Source organism: Neltuma alba, unplaced genomic scaffold (genome assembly GCF_004799145.2).
Source record: "Neltuma alba isolate B1F8T4 unplaced genomic scaffold, ASM479914v2 tig00003988_pilon, whole genome shotgun sequence".
In the NCBI taxonomy this organism is placed as follows: Eukaryota; Viridiplantae; Streptophyta; class Magnoliopsida; order Fabales; family Fabaceae; genus Neltuma; species Neltuma alba.
The window spans coordinates 25,327-35,271 of NW_021633509.1; the positions used below are offsets into that span (position 1 = coordinate 25,327).

The window sequence follows — 9,945 nt, forward strand, 5'->3', positions numbered from 1 at the left end:
GACCTGAAATTGTTATGGAAATTACTTTAGGGGTCAAGGGAGTTGTTGGATAAGGAAAATCCATATAAAATGTTATGGATTTATTTCTGGATTTATCTCACAATTTCAGGAAAAAAAAATGAAAGATTGGAATTGGAATAAAGGAAGGAAATGAAGGGCATAGTGGTCATTTAGCTTCACCACTTCTCTCTCACGTGCCACTCCCTTTTAATCTTCAGAAACCGCATTTCTCATCTGCAACGAAGAGAGAAACAGAGAGAAAGAGCAAGAGAGGACGGAGAAGGAGCTATCGGCGAGAGGGTGATCGGAGGAGTTTTTGTCACATGCAATCTTGGTTTCTGGCATAGGTGAGTTTCCTAATCCTCCTTCTACCCTCTATTTTGTCATTTGTCTAAGGTTCTGGAAGTCGTGGATTGCTGAAAATTGATGGGAAGTGAAGAAATTAATGATCAAGCTAAGAATATGGCAGCTATAGGTAGATTAAAGCTTGTGTAAGTGAAGTATGGGCTTGCATGTATGGTTGTTGCTCTTTTTTTGGGTTTGCCGAACAGGAGTTGCAGTAAAATTTAATTGCGGAATAATTGCGGATTGTTGGCTTCGGGTCCTTGTTTCTGTAGTTGAAGGAATCAGTTTTGGAAGAGTGAAGAACAATGAAGCTTAAACTTAGAATATCTATACACACGCACACACACACAGATATATGGTTGCATGTTGATTACTTTAGGTTGTTGATGGAATTTTGTTACTGGTTAATGGTTATGGAGTGAGTTATTGAGCTCTCTGTTCTGATGTGAGAGTCCTATATCTGAACACAAGTAATTATATATAAGTTAAGCAATTGTGTGTGTGATCGACAGGGCAGATATAATCAGTTGATGTAAGGAAGCTAAGGGAATCATCAGAGATATGGAGATGCTTAAATCCTATTGTGTGAATGTAAATAAACACACACACACACACACACACACATCTATAATGAGTGCTTGGTAGGTCTTTGGGTAGGGAAAACAAATGATGTGTGTGTGTGTGTGTGTGTGTGTGTGTAGGTCGGGTTGGATGGATGATAGGATTGAAGAATTATGGAATCAAGCTTGTAATGCTTGGGTTAGTCTAGGCATGTTAGATTGTTTTGCTGTTCAAAAATTTTAAAGAGATAGAAAGTTAGATGTTAGTAAAATTGTGTTGAGTGTGGTTAAATGTGAAGTTTTCATGGAGGGAGATGGTTTTCAAAGATCTGGAAAATATCTAGACTTAGAGAGAAGGCCGTATGATGTGTACATGAGTTAAAATGGTTAAATGGAATGGTGAGCAATTAAATAAGCTTGGTTGAGAAGCATTGAATTAATAAACTTAACATTGTTTAAAAAATGGGAAATTCCAGATTTAATGTGTATAGAGCTGTTTGGGAAATTTTTTTTAGAGGCTAAGAGGCATGTATGATGTTCAAATGATGTAGGATACACACACACACACACACACACGTTGCTATTGGATAGGTAATGGAACTCCTCTTAGTTGAATGAGAGGTCAAGGAATTCAAGAGGAGGGTGTAGTTAGGGATAATAAAATTAAGAGTTTAGAACAATGGTTTCAAATTGGAGGGTTGAACATGAAGTTTAGTTGAGGATAAAATTTATGGAAGGTCAAGTGAGAAGTTTTCAAACTTATAGCTAAATGTCTTAATTGAGTTAGCTTGGTATTTCAAAGTTAAGTTTCAAAGGTATTTTGGAGGTATTGTAAAAAGGCTTTAAGAAAGGTTGCTTGAGGAATGTTAAATTAAGTTTGAAGGGATTAGATGGGTAGATGTTTGAAGGTAGAGATGAATTAATACAATGTGAAGTGATTTCCATGAACTTAAAGAGATGGAGATATAAGGAAAAAGAGTAGTAGTTATAGAAGGAATATAATGGGAAGTTTAAGATTAAAGTTAATGGTTGTTTGGTGGCCAAAGAAGCTAAGCTGGGTATTTGTTTAAGGAAAGTTAAGATTAAAGATATTAAGAATAATGTTCAGTTAGTTGTGAGAAATATATATATATATATATATATATATATAAGTATATGTATTTTGTGTGTGTCTCGATGAAGTTGGTAAAAGAAGTAGATTTGAGTTTTATTTGATTTAATTTCAATAAGATTAGAATGAGTAGTTTGTGGGGAACTGATTATTTATCCTCAAATATAATGGATAAAAGTAATATTTTTGACCAAAATGACCAATTACTAAGTAAGGTAACTGTTTGGAGTTACAAAAGAAAATAAAGCCTTTTGAAAGTTATAGTATGAATATGAAAAGTTGTCTAGAATGACCAACTATTAAGTAAAGGTAGAAATTAAAGAAATCTGGGATTTACATAAAGTTATTTAACTTGTAAACTATAATCGGATTAAGTGGTAATCTACCCTTACGTATATGATAGGTTTTGATATTTGTATAAGTCCACTGAGGAGACAGCTCAAGAATAAGAAGGTCAGGTTTGATTTAGAGGGAAGTCGACAAGGTAGTAGTTCTTTCCTGCCTTGCACTCGTGTATGATTATTGCATAGTTGTTTGCGCCATATTGTTGTTTTAAAGTATAAAAACATGTAATCTTTAATTCCTTGTATGGATTATTTAGCCATAATCATGTGTAGCTGATAGACATGGGATAATATCTGCTAATTATTTGCGTATTGTTTATTCAACTTGTCTATCTATCATTGTGCATAAATACTTAATTGCATTAGCTTGCAACTTTGCAAGGTTATGTTCCACTTGGCTTATTTTGCATGGTTTGTGTAATCTGCATATTTGTTTGATGGATATTATAACTATAGGAATTCTTTATAATCTTATCCTCCCTTCCATGATATACAGTAAAGGTGAGAAGCTCTAAGGGAAAGAAAGCTGTATAAGAAGAAAATAGGCTGGTTCAAGAGTAGGGATGCCTACTATATTCTGTCTATATGTAGTAGAATATTTTAACAAGTTAATATTTATACTTTTATATACGATATGTGGCAAGTAACTATTACTTGCTTTATATAAATATTATTTGTATCCTCCATGAGGAGGAGTGCACTGCCAGGCACAGGTAAGTGCCAACAACTGAAATGGCTGTATATTATAACATAATATTAGTGATTTCATGGTTTGGAATTATTTTAGATAATTTTGAGATATCTGGTAAAAAAAGAAGAAGATAATTTTGAGATAAGTTGGAAGCAAAGTTTGCTGTGAATCATTTGTCAGAAAATCTGAAAGTTTACGTTATTTGATTAATGAGTTCCAATGTATTTTCAAGTTCAAATCTTGCACTGGGATTCTATTTGTTATCCCATTTTATCCTAATCAGAAACCTAGCATTAGTGATTCACAGGTATTAAAATGACTCTATTAGTATATAGAAAGTTAGATGTTGCAATGATCCTTCAACATTAGAAACATATCCCTATATTTTGTGTTTTTTTTATTGGATTGCTTTTGTTGTAAAATAACTTTAAAAAGTATACTGAAGTTTTTTAGCCAACAGAAAAAGAGCAAAATACTCTGGCATCGCATTTTAGCTTAACTACAAGATACTCCCTTCTAGTTTGTATGCTTAAAGTAAAGAGTTAACTCTATTAAGAATATTTTAAAAATTTATTTTTAATTAAATTTTTCATTAAAATAAACTTTATTTATTAATTTACCCTTTATCATACTAAATTTTTATTTTGTCTAAAAATATCTGGAAGAATTTAAAATTTTTTCATTAATTTTATTTTTTCTTCTTGCAAGCAGTTATTTGTTTAACGTTTTAATCATATTAAAACAGAATATTAAAATAAATATAAAAAAATGAATTAAAATTTTGATTAATTTTTTAATCAATATATACCTGACTAAATGAATTTATAAATATTTATGTCACAAAATACAATTAAAATTTCAAAGTTTAAATTTAAATGATTTATATAATCTCTTGATCATCAAATTAAAAGTATTGTTTGAAAATATGTTTTAGGCTAATCACCTTATAACTTAGTGGTATGGAATTTTGTTTTTAATAAGTAAGAGATGCATTAGTTTAAATGAAATTAGTAAAATTAAAATTAAAAGTAAAATAATTATTTCTGTTAGTTCAATCACAACCATTATTCACCCCAAGCAAGTGGATTTCAATATCGCATTAAGAATTTATATAACTGATATAAGAGTGATTTTGGTTTATATTTTTGTAAATTCATGCTTTACATTTGGTACTTGGTATGGTAATGCTTGCAGTGTTTTTTTTTTTCCTTTTCGTTTTTAGTATATTTTTTAATCATTTCATAACATTTAGAGCATGATTGAAGGTCGGTCTTCCAAAGGCAAAAAGACTAGTTTTACTAATAAGGAACTTAAAAAGCCACGTGGAGGCTAGGAACTAGAAAGAAAGACTTGCCCTTTCATTGCTTTCTGGTAACAAAATTTTAGAAAAAGGGTTGGGTTCAATTCAAATCCAGAGTAAGGTGCTCAATCTAGCTCCTCCTAGATGATACCAAGTTGGGCAGGGTGAACCTATAAAACACCCTCGGACATTTATATAAGTAGGCCCACATCTAGGATGCCTTTCCAAATGCCATAATGAGGAATCAAACCTTCCTTCTTTTTTGGTGAGACTGCTAAACTCACAATTAATGGATTATTGCCCTTTCAATGTTGCGCGCGTGTTAAAAGGCTTAGCAAAGGAGGCATGCAAGTTTTGTAAAAAATGATGGGCCTGGTTTTTTTGTTTTTGTTTTTATAATCCACTTATGTGATATCTAGCAGGAAAAATTCTAAAAAAATATTTCTAAAATTTCAGAATTTCAAATCATGAATGACTATAAAAATGTGTTCCCAACTTTTCAAATGTTATCAATTGTTATTAAAATGTAGTGAATAAGACTAATTTGAATTTGAAATTTAATAGTATTTTTTGAGAATTCTCCCTATACAGTATTACCAAATAAATTTAAGTGTTGTCCTTTCTAATTGAAAATAATTCTCTCATTGTACCCAAAAATAGAAAATAACTCTCAAAGATATAAGCTCAAATCTAGAGCTTCATGTTTAACTGATTATAGTCCTTTACATTAATTAAGACCAACTCCTATTATTTAGACAACGGACTTTTTTCCTCCTTAGAATGTTGGGAAGATTCGTTCATTCATTGAATCTTCAATTAACAAAAATGATAAGCAACATATGTAAGTTCGTACAAAAAAAAAAGACTCATGGCAACAAAAAAAAAAAGGGTATTTCTTTTCAAATGTTAAGCACTGACACAAATTGCCATGATAAATCAGCTGACGCCTGACATTTACCTAGGGACTTTTTTTTTTTGGGTATTCCAAATGGTTTCACTGCCTTTGGTTTTATTTATAAAAACCTATGTATCAATTATTAATACAAGACTCCTTATAAAATTAAATGAAACATTAATTATGTATATATATATATATATATATATATATATATAAGCTATGGACTCAGGCCCAATTAGGCCCATTAACAATTTTTTGGTAAGTAGAGGTATTTTCTATTGGATGGCAATCTTGTTCGAGATATTATCAGACACTAAATATAAACACCTTTCCCAATAAAGATTTGAACTTTAATTTACCACCTTGTGATGAGCACCATTAGCAATTAGTGAAAAACCCTTGATTATTTTCTAAATATCCCATATATCTAAGATAATCAGATAAGATAAATTTAGATACTAGGTTTAGGTTTATTTTTCGGTTGTTGCCTACGTTTCTTGCCTCTATATTTTGACTCAATGCTAATTCCTTATTCAAGCGATAATATTCAAAGGTGTACTTATCTCTATTTTTACATGGTATCAGAGCTATGTTCAATAATATCTGCCTTTGTCTGCGACCCCTCTCCCTTGTCCAATCATCTTCAATGTTCGATGTCCCAGGGTGTGGTCATCTCTCCATTCGTGACTTGGTCCCTCTACACTCATGTCTTCCTTATTTGACACCCAGAGTGCAGTCGGGCCATCCTCTGGGCTCAACGACTTCTGCAACACCACCAATCCCATTGTCATATGCGATTACGCTGTTCTTCGAGCTTCAGTTTCCCAAGTGTCCTCAATGTCGTTCCTCCATCGCAACACTGCCTTGTGCGCTGCAAATTTGTGTGCTTTGCCTTTGGGCTTTGATTCTGTGTGTTGCCCCGTCCGTGGTTGAGTGCTCTTCCTCGGTTTCTCAAAACCAAGCCCATTGAAGTTATCCAAGTAAGTCTTCTTCACTTTCCTTTGTTCGTGAATGACTAGTTCAATGTCCGAGATGACCGTTGGGACATATCATGCACTTTACCAGTAACTCCAACAATGATGAATCCTCATACACCCCTCCTGTGTTGCCTTCTACTAGTATGATTTTTGAGTCACAAATTCTATCTATTTATACACATCGGTTCAATGGTCTCAAGGGGTTCTCGTGTATGTTGTTGGCAAAGGAAAAGAAGGGTATCTTGCTAGTGTAGTAGCTGAACCAATCGACTCTGAAGATAAACATAAGATCTTGTATGCTGAACCAATCGACTCTGAAGATAAACATAAGATCTTGTATGCTGAAACTAATATGGTGAAGTCCTAACTTATCAATTCCATGATTCCAAAAATTAGCCAGAACTATTCACTCTTTCTTAAGGCTAAAGGCATTTGGGATGCCGTTACAAAGTGCTAGTCAACCCGTGAAAACACTGCTGTGATTTTTTAGATTAAGGGGTTCATTCATGAACAGCAACAAGGTGATTTAGATATGACTAGATATTTCAATAGTTTGGTCATGTATTGGCAACAATTTGATCTCTATGATACACATATATGGCAATGCAGTAAAGACGCTGAAACCTATCGCAATATTATAGAAAAAGATTGTATTTCCACTCTCCTACTTGGCGTTAATCCTATTTATGATGAAGTAAGGAGGAGAATTATGTCTACTTGTCCTCTCCCTTTCTTAGATAAGGTCTTTGCTAAACTAAAATGGGAGGAAAGCTGCAAGCAATTGGTCTCCAAATACATTTCGACTCCACCATTGCTACCATCTCTTGAAGCTACTAACATGGCTGTGAAAGGTCTTCATAATCCTAATCCTAGAGGTTAAAAGGGTGAAAGGTCTGTTTGTGAACATTGGTTATGTGAAAGATAAGTGTTGGAAGTTGCACGGAAAGCTAGCTGACTTTAAACAAAAACAACGTGGATCCAAAGCTTTAACTATCACAACAGATGCTGAGTCACCTCCTAACAGTACTCTAAACCTTACTAATGCTGACTTGCTAAATATCATTCAATGACTCCTTGGTTCCTAGAACACCAACTCTTAAGATGGCCGACTGTGGCTCCTGTAGTTCTGCTCGCCAAGGTAACAATCCTAATTCTTGAATTGCTAACTCTGGTGCTATGCATCACATGACAAGTAATCTATCTCTACTCTCGGATTTTATATATAGCTCCTTTTGCTTCTTTGTCAATGTCGCAGAGGGCTCTAAGGTCACCATACTTGGCATTGGCATAGTTAAAACTTAATGATGACTTGATTCTCAATAATGTTTTTTATATTCCTGCTTTGGATTGTAGCTTAATTTCAGTTAATACTCTCACAAGAGACTCTTAAGTGCTTTGCTTACTTTGATGAATTTGGTATATTTCAAACTTTGGAGACATGGAGGAGAATTGGCATAGCTAAAGAGTGTGGCAATCTCTACTGGTTTATAGCTCTGCTATTTCTTCTCTCCAAAATAATGATGCCGTTTTATGGCATTTTTTACTAGACCATCCTAGTTTCTTTTATCTTAAAACATCATCTCCTCATTTGAATAATAAAATTTCAGATTCGTTTTCTTGTGATACTTGCCAATTTTCAATACACACTAAAGCTTCTTATCCATCTCACCCTTATAAACCTTCCAAACCCTTTGTCCTAATTTATAATGACGTATGGGGATCTTCTAGCATGAAAAATATTAATGGAGGATGATCACACTCGTGTCACATGATTTTATCTTTGAAAAGAAAAATTTAAAGTACCACATATTTTTGAAAAAATCCATGCTCTCATCCGCACTCAGTTTCTATCACATACAAATCCTACGAACTGATAATAGCAAAGAATTTGTTAACAATACCATGAATCACTTTCTTTCTCACCATGGCATTATGCATCAATCCTCTTGTGTTAATATTCCCCAATCCTCTTGTGTTACAAGCAGCCCAATCTTTATTATTTGCCTACGATGTACCTACTTATTACTGGGGAGAAGCTATCCTTACTGCCACCTAACTCATAAATCAAATGCCGTACCAAGTTCTCAATTTCGCTATTCCCTTGAACCAACTCAGTGCGTCCTATCCCACCTCCAAACTCATGGTTTCCTTACCTCTCAAAATCTTTGACTTCACAACTTTTGTTCACAATGAACACTCTGAAAAGTTAGAACATCAATCCGTTAAATGTATCTTCATTGGATATTTCAGTTTCCAAAAAAGACACTAACGCTACTTGCCCAACCACAAAGAAGCTTTATATCTCCTTCAATATTACTTTTCATGAGCACTTACCATTTTATCCCCAAGCACCCATTCAAAGAGAGTGTACATCACAAGAATGGCTGCCTCCGCTCCTTGAACCAGTCCTAACCAATCTTAATGTCCTACCTATTGTACCAGCCATACCTATTGAAGAGCATAAGTTATCAACTACACCAATAACAAATCCCGAACAACTTGAACCACATGAAGGGTCAAACCACGAAATCCCTCACTTAGAATTTGAAAACTCAGGACCTAATACTGTATCACCTGTGAACAATTCATTCCTCCTCATAATGTCATAAAACAGCACGATTCACTTACAGCAGAGGAGTCAGACTCAACCTGAGAATCTACAAACCATTAGAGATGCTCACTCGAGGTAAGGTCTATCTGATTCCTTACTCTAAATGCTGAAGTAGAAAATCAAGATGATGAGTTACCTATAGCCCTCAGAAAGAGAGCAAGGATGTATACAATCTTATGATAGGTTGTCTCCCAAACTAAAGGCATTCGTACATAATGTGTCATTAGAAAAACTTTCACAAAACATTCATGAAGCATATAAGGAAGTTGAATGGAGAAAGGCAGTAAAGAAGGAATTAGATGCATTAAAGAAAAATGACACTTGGGAAATTGTTAATCTTCCTCTCAAATTTGTTGTTGGATATGAATATTCACTAAGAAGTACAATTCTGATGACAGCATCAATTGCTATAAAGTAAGTTGTTAACAACAGTTTTATGCAGATTAATATCGATTAGCAATTAACTAAAAAGCAATTTGGAAAAGAAATTACAAGTAAAGGAGGATGAGCCTCTTCCTCCACCTATTGATGCACGAAGGTACACAGCAGATTTGTAGGGAAGTTGATCAACTTGTCACACACTAGGCCAAATATTTCTTTTCCTGTAAATATGGCTAGTCAATACATGAGTGCTCCTAATGAGGAACATATGAATCTTGTAATGAGGATTCTACACTATTTCAAGATGACTCCTGGAAATGGCCTATTTTTCAACAAGGAAAACACGGGAGGTATTGAAATCTTCACAGATGCTGATTATGGAGGTTCTTCTAGATACGCCACCTATGTTTGGGGTAATCTGGTGACATGGAGAAGTGAGAAGCAAGAAATTGTTTCTGGAAGCCTTGTAGAATCTGAACTTAGAACGTTAGCACAAGGAATGTGCAAAGGTATATGGCTACTAATGTTACTCAAGGGACTCAAGAAAGATGTGACCTTGCCAATACAAATGTTTTGTAATAAAAAATCAGCTGTTAAAATGGCCAAAAATCCTATTCAACACGATTGGACAAAACATGTAGAGATTGATCGACACTTTATTTGAAAAAAAAAAAAAGATAGTCAAAGATCCTCGCAATATCTCACGTCCGGTCATGTTCCCAAGTGG

General features: G+C 34.0%; 1 long non-coding RNA gene across 2 annotated transcripts; it reads left to right on the forward strand.

Annotated features, from left to right (window-relative positions):
* Positions 1-253: 253 nt before the first annotated feature.
* On the forward strand, positions 254-3,141 carry LOC114743265 (uncharacterized). 2 transcript variants are annotated; one of them, XR_003739991.1, is made up of 3 exons: positions 254-347; positions 2,420-2,500; positions 2,857-3,141. It is a non-coding gene; the product is annotated as an uncharacterized LOC114743265 (long non-coding RNA). The 2 variants fall into 2 exon arrangements; XR_003739992.1 differs by lacking the exon at positions 2,420-2,500.
* The last annotated feature ends 6,804 nt before the right edge of the window (positions 3,142-9,945 follow it).